At 40.7% G+C, this 17,193-nt stretch overlaps 1 long non-coding RNA gene across 2 annotated transcripts in view; it reads right to left on the bottom strand.

The window, feature by feature from the left end:
- The window catches only part of LOC137224064 (uncharacterized), a 273,848-nt gene that overhangs the window by 47,729 nt on the left and 208,926 nt on the right, over positions 1-17,193 (bottom strand). The window contains exon 4 of one of the 2 annotated variants that reach the window (XR_010943210.1): positions 13,125-14,179. The exons of the other annotated variant lie outside the window; for it this stretch is intronic. This is a non-coding gene — a long non-coding RNA (uncharacterized lncRNA). Of the gene's footprint in view, positions 1-13,124; positions 14,180-17,193 lie in introns of those variants that run through there. 2 annotated transcript variants of the gene reach the window in all.

The raw sequence follows: 17,193 nt of genomic DNA, 5'->3' as shown, positions 1-17,193 counted from the left end.
GCCCATGGGAATTGGATTCCATATGGGTGGATAAATGTCTTGAAAGGCAAAGTAGAGAACTGTTTTCACTGTCCTTCAGAAATTGGATGTGTGCTTGAAGGGGTAATGTTAATCTTTTTTTATGGGAGTGGACCGTACCTTCCTGACTTCTCAAATACTAAGGAGAGAAGTAAGGGGGACACAGTAAGTCGGAGGGATTATGGCATCTTGAAATATGGTCCACTTGGGGTCAGAAGCCAAAAGAAGGTCCTACACAAGAGAATGAGACAGGATGCTTTGAACCTTGGCCAAAACTAGGTTCATGAGGTTCAGAATCTGATATAGAGCAGGGGAACCATAGAGATGATGTAAAAGTTTACCATCCTCTAGAAGTTCACCCTAACACGATTTAAACATGATGAGTTCCGTCAAGGGATGTATAGTTTGACCTCCTGGCCACCACTCAGTAAGCATGCATATCTTTTCCATAGTTGCAGTTACAGTGACTTTTTTTTTTTTTTTTTTTTTGCAGTACGCGGGCCTCTCACCGCTGTGGCCTCTCCCGTTGCGGGGCACAGGCTCCGGACGCGCAGGCTCAGCGGCCATGGCTCACGGGCCCAGCTGCTCTGCGGCATGTGGGATCCTCCTGGACCGGGGCACGAACCCGCGTCCCCTGCATCGGCAGGCGGACTCTCAACCACTGCGCCACCAGGGAAGCCCTACAGTGATTTTTAATTTTCTCACTTAACCTATTTTTTTATGTTTTACAGTTTCAAGTTATCATATCTTTCTTCTTTTTTCTTTTTACTATTTGAAATGAAGCAATGAACAGCGTTATGCAAATATCATTTGCTACTTATCAACCTTAGATTGATTATCCACTTTAAATTCATCCGTTACCAAGAACAGCCATGAAAATTTTTTCCCTACGGCAAGACACCTTCTAATTTAACTACACGTATTCTTCCACCCAGTCTGAATGGAGAGTTATATGTGTCTTTTTAACCTCCCTCTATTGAAATACACGTTCAACGAGGCTATAATGCTTGATTTAATATTTTAATTTAATTTAATTAATTTAATAATTTAAATTTAATGACACCAACTAGAGTAAAAATGTAAATTACCCCGAGAAGAGCAATTCCTAAACTGCAGCCTTTCCAGACTTCAAGTGAAAGAGTCATAATGTAATAGCATTATGACCTAAAAGATAAGAATTATCATTAAACACAATTGGGATTTATCTACATTTCTTTAAGAAAAAGATTCTTTAAGAAAGCTTCAAATCCTGAAGTTCAAGAATATCTGGGTAGTCCCACTCTGTAACTTCTCTAACTCCCAGCAGGTGGCAGTGTTGCTCGCTGCTGTGGTCCCCGAGAGGCCCGAAGAGTCTGGAATTCAGAGCACAGGTGGATGGGTTAACCCTGGACAGAAATGCGGGCAGCTCTAGCATTAGAGCTAGGTGATGAGCGTGAGAGATTGACTTGATGATGTAGGGCATTTTGAACGGGCTTGGAAGGTCCAGTAGGATTTTGGGGGCAGATTAGAATATAGGTCAGGAAAGATTTTAATTTAGATTTTATATTCTCAGATTAACAGCTCAGTAAATTGCCTTAAATTTTGAAACTTAATTTTCTTAGAACCAGCTCTAAACTGGCTTATTTCTCCTGGCTGAAGCACGTAGTAAATCTTATAACCTTAAAAGGAACCGAAGAGACAATTTTCTTTCCAGGAGGATTAGTTCTACTTCTGACAATTTTCCCTAGGCCCAACGTCACAAACCATACCTGAATCATAAAGATATTTAACACTCAGAGGAGATACTAATAAGGTCCCTTTAAATATTGAAAATATAATGAAGTCAGGCTTCAGTCCAAATATTCTACCTTTTTCCTTGCATAAATACAGACAGTGTGCAGGACCCAATTGACTTCTAGATATGAGTCCAATTTTGCTCTGTTGAACTAGTCACTTCTCTGAACCTCTGTTTTTAGTTTATTTAAGAAACATTACCCATATTACTGATACTAGACAACCAATAAGAGATAGAAACGGATCATAACTAGATAGACTGTGTAGATATACTACATGCTTTACATATTCTCCTAAAGTTCAAGAAATAACTGATACTGTCACTGTTGCACTAAAAGATCTTGTGGGTTAGCAGAGCAAAGGCACTAATTTTTAAGGAACTTAATCCAATGCTCTATGCCACTAAAAAGGCACTGAGCTATCTTGAGCAACTGAGTTGCCTCTACATCATAATTTCCTAGTTCACCGTCTGTAAAATCCAAGTGTGTGCCTTGTGAGATCTTGGCTGATATCCAGCAAGGGTTACACATTCAGCCCCTCCTTCAATAAGCATTAAGTCCCTAGCAAGCTGGGGAGGATTTGTTCCCAATATGCCTATGTCCCTTTGGTTCAAAACACTCTCTTTTTCTCCTTCACTCTTTTGCTCCTCCGGATTGTTTTATATCCTACGTTGGCTCCCTTGGAGGTGAGATTACTGACTTACACCTCAATCTAGCCCCCCATTTTTCCTTTAAACTTCTCTTCCACTTTCTGCCCTGTCCCTTCCCATCCTATACAGTGTATTCATTTTTTTGTTGCCACAATAAATACTTGGGGACAGAGGTAATTTTTAATTATTTGAAGGGACCTGTTTTAGAAGCAGAAATTTAAAAATCTCCGAGTGTATAAGTTATCTATTGCTGAGTGACAGATCACCTCCAAAATGTAGTGACTTACCACAAAATAGTTACTATCTAACAGTTTCTGTGGGCCATGAACCTCAGCTTGATTTAGCTGGGTCCTCTCTTTTGGGGGCTCTCATGGACTGCAGTAAAGGTATGTTGTGATCAACTCAAGTCTCAACTGGGGAAGGATGTGCTTCAAGCTCACTCGTGTGGGGACTGGTAGTTTTCAGTCCCTCACAGGTCGTTGCATGAAAGCCTCAGCTCCTCGCTGGCTGTTGGCTGGAGGTCACCCTCAGTTCCCTGCCATGCAGGCCTCTTTAAAGGACAGCTTATAACCTGGCCGTTGGTTTCCATCAGAGAGCGCAAGTAAGAAAGAGTGAGCAAAAGTCACGGTCTCATAACCTAATCTCAGAAGTGATATACCCGTCACTTTTGCTGTAGTCTCTCTGTTGAAAGCAGGCCGTTTGAGCCAGTTCACACTCAAGGGAAGAGGGTTACACAAGGCCATGAATGTCCGAAGGTAAGTTTCAGTGGGACCACCTTAGAATTCTGCCCTACACCTAGCACATGCTACACAATGATTAAGAATAAGGAGGTTACAATTCGAATGGGATGTCTGAGAAATTGTATTTAGAAAGAAATTTGCGTATTTCTATTTTTTTGTCCACACGTGTATACATTTGTGTGCTTAGGTAGGGAAAAAGCAAGCTGTATTCAGCAGGCAATAGAGAGCTCATAACAAACATTCCAAATTGTATACCCTCTGCATCTTGTTTCCCTCCTACATCTCTGCCCTCCCTCTCCTTACTCTGAGAGATTACTTTTTCTTCTACTCTGAGAGGAAAATAGAAATCAGCCAGCAAAATCTCCCTCGTCAATCAATCCCCGAATCTACAAGCATTTTCTTTCTTTTTTTTTGTTTAACATCTTTATTGGAGTATAATTGCTTTACAATGGTGTGTTAGTTACTGCTTTATAACAAAGTGAATCAGCTATACATATACATATATCCCCATATCCCCTCCCTCTTGCGTCTCCCTCCCACCCTCCCTATCCCACCCCTCTAGGTGGTCACAAAGCACCGAGCTGATCTCCCTGTGCTATGCGGCTGCTTCCCACTAGCTATCTACCTTACGTTTGGTAGTGTATATATGTCCATGCCACTCTCTCACTTCATCCCAGCTTATCCTTTCCCTCCCCGTATCCTCAAGTCCATTCTCTAGTAGGTCTGCGTCTTATTCCCATCTTGCCCCTAGGTTCTTCATGACCATGTGTTTTTTTTTTAGGTTCCATATATATGTGTTAGCTTACGGTATTTGTTTTTCTCTTTCTGACTTACTTCACTCTGTATGACAGACTCTAGGTGCATCCACCTCACTACAAATAACTCAATTTCGTTTCTTTCTATGGTTGAGTAATATTCCATTGTATATATGTGCCACAACGTCTTTATCCATTCATCTGTCCATGGACACTTAGGTTGCTTCCATGTCCTGGCTATTGTAAATAGAGCTGCAATGAACATTTTGGTACATGACTCTTTTTGAATTATGGTTTTCTCAGGGTATATGCCCAGTAGTGGGATTGCTGGGTCGTACGTTAGTTCTATTTGTAGTTTTTTAAGGAACCTCCATACTGTTCTCCATAGTGGCTGTATCAATTTACATTCCCACCAACAGTGCAAGAAAGCATTTTTCTTCTCTTGTGTTTCCTTCCTAGAGAAATTCCTTTAGCATTTGTTGTAAAGCTGGTTTGGTGGTGCTGAATTCTCTTAGCTTTTGCTTGTCTGTAAAGCTTTTGATTTCTCCATCGAATCTGAATGAGATCCTTGCAGGGTAGAGTAATCTTGGTTGTAGGTTCTTCCCTTTCATCACTTTAAATATATCATGCCACTCCCTTCTGGCTTGTAGAGTTTCTGCTGAGAAATCAGCTGTTAACCTTATGGGAGTTGCCTTGTATGTTATTTGTTGTTTTTTCCTTGTTGCTTTCAATAATTTTTCTTTGTCTTTAATTTTTGTCATTTTGATTACTATGTGTCTCTGCGTGTTTCTCCTTGGGTTTATCCTGTCTGGGGCTCTCTGCGCTTCCTGGACTTGAGTGGTTATTTCCTTTCTCATGTTAGGGACGTTTTCAACTATACTCTCTTCAAATATTTTCTCGGATCCTTTCTCTTCTCTCCTGGGACCCCTATAATTCGAATGTTGCTGAGGCTATCTAAGAGGCTTCTGCAAGCTTCCTGATGGGAGGGACTGGTGGTGGGTAGAGCTGGGTGTTGCTCAGGTGATCAGGGCTCAGTAAAACTTTAATCCGATTGTCTGTTGATGGGTGGGGCTGAGTTCCCTCCCTGTTGGTGGTTTGGCCTGAGGTGACCCAGCACCGGAGCCTACCCAGGTCTTTGGTGGGGCTAATGGCGGACTCTGGGAGGGCTCACTCCAAGGAGTACTTCCCAGAACTTCTGCTGCCAGTGTCCTTGTCCCCATGGTGAGCCACAGCCACCCTCTGCCTCTGCAGGAGGCCGTCCAACACAGGCAGGTAGGTCTGGTTCAGTCTCCCCTGGGGTCACTGCTCCTTCCCCCATGGGTCCCGATGCACACACTACTTTGTGTGTGCCCTCCAAGGGTTGAGTCTCTGTTTCCCCCAGTCCTGTCAAAGTCCTGCAATCAAATCCCACTAGCCTTCAAAGTCTGATTCTCTAGGAATTCCTCCTCCCATTGCCAGACCCCCAGGTTGGGAAGCCTGATGTGGGGCTCAGAACCTTCACTCCAATGGGTGCACTCCTGTGATATAAGTGTTGTCCAGTTTGTGAGTCGCCCATCCAGCAGTTACGGGATTTGATTTTATTGTGATTGTGCCCCTCCTACCGTCTCATTGTGGCTTCTCTGGATGTGGGGTATCTTTTTTGGTGAGTTCCAGTGTCTTCCTGCCGATGATTGTTCAGCAGTTAGTTGAGGGACTGAGCACACGTCCTTCTACTCCTTCTACTCCGCCATCTTGAACCAATCTCCTGTACCACATCTTCTTTATCCATTACTCTGTCAATGGACATTTAGCTTGCTTCCATATCCTGGCTATTGTAAATAGTGCTGCAATGAACATTGGGGTGCATGTATATTTTCAAATTATGGTTTTCTCCAGATATATGCCCAGGAATGGGATTCTGGATCATATGGTAGCTCTATTTTTAGTTTTTTAAGGAACTTCCATACGGTTCTCCATAATGGTTGTACCAATTTACATTCCCACCAAAAGTGTAGGAGGGTTCCCTTTTCTCCACACCCTCTCCAGCAATTATTGTTTTTTGAAGGGCTGCTTTAGTTGGCAAGGAAGATTCCGAGAGATTTGGTGGTTTTAGCATTCTCAACGTGGTCTGTTCCTGCCCAAATGCTCGCATACTGTTTCAGAATTCCGTTTTTCCCCAACCAAGGCCTTTACCTTAGTGTAACTTGAGATGATTACTATTTAATTGGTTTTGCAAACTCGGCAATCTGTACAATCAGGTCTTGGTTAAGATCCTTAGCTATGTCTTTCTTACGGCTACATGAGACAAAGATTTTATTCAAGGACATTATAGAGAATTTTAGGTTCTCTCCCTAAACCTTGATTTGGATGTTTAAGACTTTAAGTTTAGGGACTTCCCTGGTGGCACAGTGGTTAAGATTCCATGCTCCCATTGGAGGGGGCCCGGGTTCACTCCCTGGTCAGGGAACTAAATCCCACATGCATGCCTCAACTAAGAGTTCCCATGCCACAACTAAGGAGCCCACCTGCCACAACTAGGGTCTCAGAAAGATGAGAACATGAACTTCTCTCTCACATTTCCACTTTGTACTTCTACTTTATATATATAAAGATTACTTTACACTTCTAGCCAAATGAAGTGATGTCTACGAAAGGATAGATTAATTGGGAAATTCATGAATTGCATTTTGTTTTATCATCCAATGCATCAATATTTGTGACACTGCTTATTCAATCAATGTGATAAACCATATTAACAAACTGAAGGATAAAAATCATATTATCATCTTAATAGATGCAGAAAAAGCTTTCAACAAACTTCAACACCCATTTATGATAAAAAATCCTCTAGAAAGTAGGCATAGAGGGAACTTACCTCAACATAATAAAGGCCATATATGACAAACCCACAGTCAACATTGTTCTAAATGGTGAAAAACTGAAACTATTTCCGCTAAGATAAGGGACAAGACAAGGTTGCGCACTCTCACCACTATTATTCCACATAGTTTGGGAAGTTATAGCCACAGCAATCAGAGAAGAAAAAGAAATAAAAGGAATACAAATTGGAAAAGAAGAAGTAAAGCTGTCACTGTTTGCAGATGACATGATACTATATATAGAGAATCCTAAAGATGCTACCAGAAAACTACTAGAGCTAATCAATGAATTTGGTAAAGTTGCAGGATACAAAATTAATGCACAGAAATCTCTTGCATTCCTATGCACTAATGATGAAACATCTGAAAGAGAAATTAAGGAAGCACTCCCATTTACCATTGCAACAAAAAGAATAAAATACCTAGGAATAAACCTACTTAAGGAGACAAAAGACCTGTATGCAGAAAACTATAGGACACTGATGAAAGAAATTAAAGATGATACCAACAGACGGAGAGATATATACCATGTTCTTGGATTGAAAGAATCAACATTGTGAAAATGACTCTACTACCCAAAGCAATCTACAGATTCAATGCAATCCCTATCAAACTACCAGTGGCATTTTTCACAGAAGTAGAACAAAAAATTTCAAAATTTGTATGGAAACACAAAAGACCCCAAAAGGACAAAGCAATCTTGAGAAAGAAAAATGGAGCTGGAGAAATCAGGATCCCTGACTTCAGGTTATACTACAAAGAAAGCTACAGTAATCAAGACAGTATGGTACTGGCACAAAAACAGAAATATAGATCAGTGGAACAGGATAGAAAGCCCAGAGATAAACCCATGCACATATGGTCACTTTATTTTTGATAAAGGAGGCAAGAATATACAATAGAGAAAAGACAACCTCTTCAGTAAGTGGTGCTGGGAAAACTGGACGGCTACATGTAAAAGAATGAAATTAGAACACTCCCTAACACCATACACAAAAATAAACTCAAAATGGATTAAAGACCTAAATGTAAGGCCAGACGCTATCAAACTCGCAGAGGAAAACATAGGCAGAACACTCTATGACATACATCACAGCAAGATCCTTTTTGACCCAGCTCCTAGAGAAATGGAAATAAAAACAAAAATAAACAAATGGAACCTATGAAACTTAAAAGCTTTTGCACAGCAAAGGAAACCATAAACAAGACAAAAAGACAACCCTCAGAATGGGAGGGAGAAAATATTTGCAAATGAAGCAACTGACAAAGGATTCATCTCCAAAATTTACAAGCAACTCATGCAGCTCAATAAGAAAAAAACAAACAACCCAATCCAAAAATGGGCAGAAGACCTAAATAGACATTTCTCCAAAGAAGATATACAGATTGCCAACAAACACATGAAAGAATGCTCAACATCACTAATCATTAGAGAAATGCAAGTCAAGACTACAATGAGGTATCACCTCACACCAGTCAAAATGGCCATCATCAAAAAATCTACAAACAATAAATGCTGGAAAGGGTGTGGAGAAAAGGGAATCCTCTTGCACAGTTGGTGGGAATGTAAATTGATACAGCCACTATGGAGAACAGTATGGAGGTTCCTTAAAAAACTACAAATAGAACTACCATATGACCCAGCAATCCCACTACTGGGCATATACCCTGAGAAAACCATAATTCAAAAAGAGTCATGTAGCCCAATGTTCACTGCAGCTCTATTTACAATAACCAGGACATGGAATCAACCTAAGTGTCCATCAACAGGTGAATAGATAAAGAAGATGTGGCACATATACACAATGGAATATTACTCAGCCATAAAAAGAAACAAAATTGAGTTATTTGTAGTGAGGTGGATGGACCTAGAGTCTGTCATACAGAGTGAAGTAAGTCAGAAAGAGAAAAACAAATACCATACGCTAACACATATATATGGAATCTAAAAAAATAAAAGGTTCTGAAGAAACGAGAGGCAGGACAGGAATAAAGACACAGACATAGAGAATGGACTTGAGGACACGGGGAGGGGGAAGGGTAAGCTGGGATGAAGTGAGAGAGTGGCATGGACTTATATATATTACCAAATGTAAAATAGATAGCTAATGGGAAGTAGCACATAGAACAGGGAGTTCAGCTCGGTGCTCTGTGTCCACCTAGAGGGGTGGGATGGGGATGGTGGGATGGAGACTCAAGGGGGAGGAGATATGGTGATATATGTATATGTATAACTGATTCACTTTGTTATAAAGCAGAAACTAACACACCATTGTAAAGCAATTATACTCCAATAAAGACGTTAAAAAAAATTTTGTGACACTGCTTAGAACACTTATATTATCCTACCCAGTCATAACATAAAAACACTGAGCATAAAAAATGTATAATAGAAATTCTGCCAAACTTATTCTCACTTTGCTATTGAGTTGTATAAGTTTTATATATTTTTTAGATATTAACCCCTTATCAGATATATGGTTTGCAAATATTTTCTATCATTCTGTAGGTTGCCTTTTCAATTTTTTTATTTTTTCCTTTGCTGTGCAGAATCTCTCTAGTTTCATGTAGTCCCACTTGTTTATTTTAGCTTTTGTTGCCTGTGCTTTTGAGATCTTATCCAAGACGTCATTGCCAAGACCAATGTCAAGGAGATTACCCCCAATCATTTCTTCCAGGAGTTTTATTGTTTCAGGTCTTACATTTAAGTCTTTAATCCATTTCAAGTTAATTTTTGTGCGTAGTGTAAGATAGGGGTCTAGTTTCATTCTTTTGCATGTGAATATCCAGTTTTCCTAGCATGATTTATTGAAGAGACTATCCTTTCCCCATTGTGTGTTCCTACTGCCCTTGCCAAAAGTTAGTTTGCCCATACATCCAAGGGTTTATTTCTGGACTCTTTTTTCTATTCCACTAGTCTATGTGTCTGTTTTTATGCCAAAACTATACTCTTTTGATTGCTATAGCTTTGTAATATAGTTTGAAATTAGGAAGTATAATGCCTCCAGCTTTACTTTTCTTTCTCAAGAGTGCTTTGGCTAATTGGTGTCTTTTGTGATCCGACACAAATTTTAGGATTATTTGTTCTATTTTTGCGAAAAATGCGATCGGGATTTTTGATAGAGATTTTGTAGATTGCTTTAGGTAGTATCGACATTGTAACATTAATTCTTTCAATCTATGGGCACAGAATATCTTTCCATTTATTCGAGCCTTCTTTACTTACTTTCATCAATGTCCTATAGCTTTCAGTGTATAGGTCTTTCACCTCCTTGGTTAAAATTATTCCCAAGTATTTTATTATTTTTGATGCTACTAAAAATGGTATAATTTGTTGATATTAATACAGACATTCCAGCTTTCTTATGCTTAGTGTTTCATGGTATATCTAGTTTTCCATCCTTTTATTTTTAACCTATGTCTTTATATTTGAAGAGAATATCTTAAGAACAGTGTATAGTTGGATATGCTTCTCTGCTTTTTAACTGGTGGTCTAGTATTTCTACATTTAATATAATAATTCATATGCTTAGGCTTAAGTCTACCATCTTACTATTTGTTTTCTATTGTTCCGTCTATCTTTTTTTCCTTTTCCATATTTTCCTGTCTTCTTTTTTTTAATTTTTAAAATTTATTTATTTATTTTTGGCTGTGTTGGGTCTTTGTTGCTACATGTGGGCTTTCTCTAGTTGTGGCGAGTGGGGGTTACTCTTTGCTGTGGTGCACGGGTTTCTCATAGCAGTGGCTTCTCTGTTGTGGAGCATGGGCTCTAGGTGTGTGGGCTTCAGTAGTTGTGGTATGCGGGTTCAGTAGTTGTGTCTCGTGGGCTCTAGAGCACAGACTCTGTAGCTGTGGCACACAGGCTTAGTTGCTCCGCGGCATGTGGGATCTTCCCAGATCAGGGCTCAAACCCATGTCCCCTGCGTTGGCATGTGGATTCTTAACCACTGCACCACCAAGGAAGCCCTCCTGTCTTTTTTTTAATTGAGCATTTCTTAGTATTACATTTTAATCTCCTCTTTTGGCATATGATCTCACTGTTTTATTTCTTTAATGGGTACTTTGGGGATTACAATATGCATCCTTAACCTATTACAGTACACCTGGAATTGATAGAATAACACTTTATATATAACGTAAAAAGCATACATAAATGTACTTCCATTTCCCTCTCCCCTCTTTTGTGCATTTGTCATGTATCTTACTTCTACACATTACAAATTCCACAACACATTATCACTCATGTTTCAAATAATTCGTTTCTTTTTAAAGAAGTTAAGGAAGTAGAAAAATGTTTAGTGTTCTTTATTCATTCATGTAGATTTGAGTTTCTATCTGGTATAATTTCCCTTTAATCTGAATAAGTTTATTTAACATTTCTTGTAGTGCAGGTCATCACTATGGTTATCTGAAAATATCTTCACTGGAGTTAAGTTTTCATGAAAAATTTTGCTTGTTTTAAATTCTAAATTCATAGTTTATTCCTAATTTAGCATTTAAAAACTACCATTCCATTGTTTTCTGGCTTGTATTGTTTCTGATGAGAATGCAGTGGTTATTGTATTGTTACTTTCCTGTATGTAATATGTCTTTTTCTTCGGAATGTTTTGAATTTTTTATTTTTAGTTTGGTTTAAAGCAATTGTACTACAATATGCCTAGGTGGTTTTCTTTCTGTTTATCCTGTTTGTGGCTCATTCCTCCATCATGGTCAGAATGGGAAGTTGAGATTTTCAAAACTGTTTAAAAATGTTCAGTTCTTGCTGAGGAGATGAATAGATGTCCTCAGAGACACTAGTTATTGGTGATGCACAATATTCTCTGTGTTTTTTAATTTTTTATTAAATTTGGGGATTTCTTTTACTATTATTTCTTTTAACATATTTTTTTTCCTGCCAAAAGTTCTCTTCTACCTCTGGGACTTCTACTCCACAAATATTAGATGACTTTACAATACCCTGCAGGTCACTGAAGCTCCTTTTTTTTTTTTTTTTCAGCCAATCTTTATTGTGTGTGTTTCAGTTTGCAAAGTTTCTATTTAACCTGTCTTCAAAGTCTTTTCTTTTGTAGTATCCAATCTTCTGTTTCGCCCAATTCAGCAAATATCTTTAAATTTCAGGTATTTTTTAGTTCTACAATTGTCATGTGCTTTCCTGGCTCTCTTTTAGTTTCCATTTATTTACTGAGATCCCACATCTGTTTACTCATTTATTTATCTTTGTCTTTAGATTTTGGGCCTTTTTTATAACAGTTGCCTGAAGTCCTTGTCTGCTAATTCCGACACGTCTGGCATCTCTGGGTCTGTTTCTACTGCCTCCTCTCCCTCCAATTTTGGTCATATTTTTCTGATTCTTCACACGCCTACTAATTTTTTAAGTGTCATGCTGGACAGTGGAATGCTATACTGTTGGGATTCTGGATTTGTCTTCCTGTAAAGACTGTTGGGTTTTATTCTGGCAGAGAATTAAGTTACTGGCAGCTCAGCATGTTTCTCCTGGGCTTGGCTTTAAGCTTCGTTAGAGTGGGGCAGGCGCATCCCTACGCTAGGGTCGGAGGAGTCCTCCTGCTAAACCATGACTCTTCTGGGGCCTCAGCCCTGGCTTGCTGGCATTCCTTCCATTGTCTCCCAGCACTATGTATTCTCTGGGATTTCCATTCCTCTCACAGTCCCAAAGTAGCCACTCCTTACTAGGCCCCTCTGAGTGACCAAGTGTACGCACAGGTACTCAGTCAAAGATTCAAGAGGACAGAGATGCAGATTTCTGGGGCGCTTCTCTTCTAAGCGCCCTTATTTCTGGTGCCCTGAGATGCAAATCCCGGCTGCTTCAGTAGTCCCAAACTTCAAAATCTCTGTGTCATGTGGATGGATGGCAAGACTGCTGCTTTCTGTTCAGGCTCTGTTTCCGTGGGCCACAATTTGGAAATCGCATTCAGTAAATTAGAGTGAACTTGATGTTCAACGTGGACTTCGTGTCTCTCAAGGGTCACAGCCCTGAGCTGTCTGTTAACCAAGGCCTGAGAAGAGCGGCTTCAGGAGTTTTGTTTGTTTGTTTGTTTTCCAGTTTCAAAGTTGTTAATCGTAGGAGAGTAAGTCTAATACCTATTCCTTCAATCATGGGTAGAGCTGGAAGTCAGGATTTTCAGAATTCAGTTCATTTCTTACTCAGTAAATGATTGAATGTCCTCCAAGACATTAGTTAATTGGGGACTGGAAAATACCCTCTAATCACAACAACACATATTTATTGAGCAGTCTCGACTACCAGGCCTTATACCAAATGCTTTACATACGTTTTCTCAAACTTGCCAATGAATCAATGAACTGTGGGTATTCCTATTAACGTCATTTTAGAGATGAAGAAAATAAAATTTAGAATGTAACAAAGAATTGCCCGAGAACCTATATCTGATGAATGTTAGAGCCAGGAATTGTACTAGGTTAGTAACTCTGGGGTCAAACTCTTAAAAACCATGCTAGCTTGATTATTCTATTCCTAAACAAACTTATATAACAAAAGCTGTTCTTTCAAAGAAAGTTGTTTATTTGCTCTCCACAAAGGAAAATACAGCAATCTCTGTGGGCTCACTAGCTTTGAAATGCCTAACGGATGTATATACTAATTACAAAAACATCTTTATTATAACTCCAAATACTTGAGGATGGGGAAACCGAAACTCTTGCATTTGACTTTTTTTTTCTAAAGAAAAATAGATTGATTTCTTTGAACTGGAATAAGAGGGAAGGAAGATCAGTGCAGTTTATTATTTGTCAAAAAAAAGCACACATATGTATTTTTAAAATTAATATCTTTAGAGCAGTTTTATGTTCACAGAAAAATTGAGCATAAAATAGAGTTCCCACCTCCCTCCTCCTGCCACACAAGTGTTGCAGGAAGGGGGACCCCTTCCAGGGCCCGAGAGTGGGCTCTTGTCTAACACTTGGAAATGAATTGTCCTAGGAGACACGCTGACAAAGCAGGAGACTTTATTGGGAAGGGAAGCCTGGCGGAGAGCAGCAGCGTAAGGGAGCCCAGAAGAACTGCTCTGCCACGTGGCTTGCAGCCTCAGGTTTTATAGTAATGGAGTAGTTTCCGGGTTGTCTCTGGCCAATCATCTTGCTTGGCCCATATTTGGTGACTCAGGGTCCTTCCTGGTAGCGCGCATCTCTTAGCCAAAATGTATTCCAGCATGAGGGCTTCTGGGAGGTTGGTCATCTCCTCCTTCCTTTGGCCCCTCCCGAATTCTCCTGGTTAGTTTTCTGAGACAGCACAGTTTTCCTCATTGGGACCTCCTGTTGTGAGACAACTCAGGCAGTTGGGCCTGGCCAAGGAGGGTGGCTTCTGCCAACAGTTCCCCAACACAAGCAGCATCGTCCACCACCAACATCCTGCATCACAGTGGTACATTTGTTACAATCGATGAACCAACATGGATACATCATTGTCATGCAAAGTCCATAGTTTGCATTTGGGTTCATTCTTTGTGTTGTACATTCTACGAGTTTTGACAAATGTGTAATAACATATATCTATCATTATATTATCATGCTTTTCCAAATTAGTAAAAAGTAACAACAAGTAGAAGGTTCACTTTTACCTTACACTGAGAGTATTGTGGAAACTCAGTTATTGAGCAAAACAGTGAAGGTGACAGCAGTCTTCGACAGAGGCTCTCTGAAAACTGAGGAAATTGTGTTAAGACACTCACTGAATATTGAACACGTTGCCAGTGACGGGCCCTATTATTATTACTATGTGCTCTGGCTTCCAGTAAGCTTTTCCATGAGTAAAAACAAGGAAATGAACAGAAAATAGGCTCTCTTCGTTGCTGGGCCCAACGGCTTCTTGTTTTGTCTTCCTATGTTATGCCTCTCCTCCCTATGGCTTACACCTCAATTATTTTCTACCTCAATAGATAGTATTACCATTAACCTCAACTCCTCATTTTGCACCTACAATCACAGTTTTTCCCCCTCTTTTTTGCCCTCTACCTATAATTGATTACCACGTCCCGTGGACCTTGTCTTCAATCCAGCCCTCTTCTCCCTCTCATACTACCATTAATTAACTACTCTCACTGCCTAATAACTAGCTAACCATTTTCCTCACCATCAATCTCCCCCCATTCCAGTTCCTCTTCCAGACTGATATTAGTGAGAATGTAGGTTCACCTTATTTGATCAGGTTGCGAAAAACAGTGGTCTACAAGACAGAAATGTATTTTTGTTTTCTGTAAATTTCCGGTTTGAACGGGAACTCCATTATGCAAAGTTGCCAGAGGTCCAGAGTCCTCCTTGTGGCTCTATCACCCTTTGGGTTATCCTCATCTGCATCACCTGTGAGGGCTCACTTTCTTGCCCTGACTGTAATTTGTGCAAGGGAAGAGTACACCCCTGCCCTTTTAAAAGCGCGCTCCTTAAGCAGCACACTTCACTCAAACCCCAAAGCCTCGTCAGGTGTCCACCCTGGGGTTCAATGGGGGCTGGGAAATGCAGTTTCTTCTGGGTGCCCCTGGACCTAGCTACGCTCAGGAGTTCTATTACTATAAGAGAAAGGAGGAGAAGAGATATTAGATACAGTTAGTGATCTCCACCATAACACTCTTGCTGATTAATGGATATAAATCTTAGTCTATAGACTCAGTAAAATATCACACTTTGCTCTTTATTTAACTTAGCTACCAAGCCTCCATTTGGTTGGGCTTGTGGAAAATTCAACCTCACTCCTTTTTAGCGTACACTTACTTCCCTGACTGGGTTTGCACCAAGGGTTTGGGGATCTCATATAATGCCAAACCTTGGGGGGATCCCTCCCGTTGTCAGCCCTGAGACAATACTGGTTTCTGCAGAAACTGATGCCCTAGCCTGTAAGGATGGTTCAGTCTGATGCTCTGCTGTGCAGCTCCTTGATTCCCCTGGCACACAGTATCCAGTGAAGCTGGAGCCCCAAACCCAGGATCCAGCATCCCCGGTGCAACGCATGCCATTTATTCTGTACTGCTCTCAAACCCTCAGCCCCGGTCTCGTCTCCAATCTGGGAGAGAAACTTTTTAACCTAGGAAAAAATCACTCTTCTCTCTCTCATGTCCTAAGAGGCACCTTCCTCAAACCTTATCCTCTCCGTGGATTTAAGATTTTGAAAACAAAATCCAAGAAGCCACCCTCAAACCTTCCTCAAGGCAAGGAAGAGGTAAACCTTTTGTCTACCTGAATAGGGAATGAGAAAAGGAAAACTTAACGGGTGAGAACACGAATTAATAACTGAAATAAAAATTCCACTAGAGTTATTTTCCTAAAATGAACTCAGATCCTGTCCTTTCAGTGATTACAATTCTCCATTGTCTCCCCGTTCCATCTCCCCCTACCCCCGACATGCTAGCAAACATTCTAATCCCCCTTCACTCAATACTATAACGCAGCAGCGAGACATGCCTCTTACAATTCAGATTCAACAAATACATTTATAAGACTTGTCTCATGCCAAGGTTAAAACTTCTCTATTTTGCCTTGACACATTTTTGAGCCTTTCATACTTTCCATTCCTTCAGTTTGCTATCTCCTATACAGCCTGCTGGCCAACGTTTCGTCATGAAAACTCCTGCCCATTCTTCAAGACTAGCTAAAACGCTGTTTCCTCTAGAAAGCTTCCCTTAGTATCGCAGACATCTTGGGGTACTTCTTGGGTACCTGAGCCTCTACAGTGCACTCACGGACAATGGAAGGCACTCAGTAACAGAGACCCTCCACCATCCTTGGGTCTAAAATTCACCTAGAACACACCTTGTTAAGTGTCTGTTTTATGTACCAGATTGTGATTCCCTCCAGGGCAAGATGATATCTTATTCACCGATGTATACTTGCCTAACAATATACATGGCACAAGAAATGTGCTCAGAGATGCTCTGTTAGATTCCTAGGGCTGCCAACAAATTACCACAGGCCGGGCACAACAGAAATTTATTCTCTAACAGTTCTGGAGCCAGAAGTCTGAAGTCAAGGCACACCCTGTGAAGCCTCTAGGGGAGAATCCTCGCTTGTCTCTTCGAGCTTCTGGTGGCCCCTGGAGTTCCTTATCTTACGTCTGCATCACTTTAACCTCTGCCTCCATCTTCACATGGCCTTCTCCTCTCCTCCCTCTCTGTGTCTTCTCTTCTGTCTTTTTTTTTTTTCTTTTTTTCTTTTTTGTGGTACACGGGCCTCTCACCGCTGTGGCCCCTCCTGTTGCGGAGCACAGGCTCCGGACGCGCAGGCTCAGCGGCCATGGCTCACGGGCCCAGCCGCTCCGCGGCATGTGGGATCTTCCCGGACCGGGGCACGAACCCGCGTCCCCTGCATCGGCAGGCAGACTCTCAACCACTGTGTCACCAGAGAAGCCCCTCTTCTGTCTTTTATAAGGACCTTGT

Source organism: Pseudorca crassidens, chromosome 4 (assembly GCF_039906515.1).
Source record: "Pseudorca crassidens isolate mPseCra1 chromosome 4, mPseCra1.hap1, whole genome shotgun sequence".
In the NCBI taxonomy this organism is placed as follows: domain Eukaryota; kingdom Metazoa; phylum Chordata; class Mammalia; order Artiodactyla; family Delphinidae; genus Pseudorca; species Pseudorca crassidens.
The sequence above is the reverse complement of the archived record's forward strand: the minus strand, read 5'-3'. Positions and strand labels throughout refer to the sequence as shown.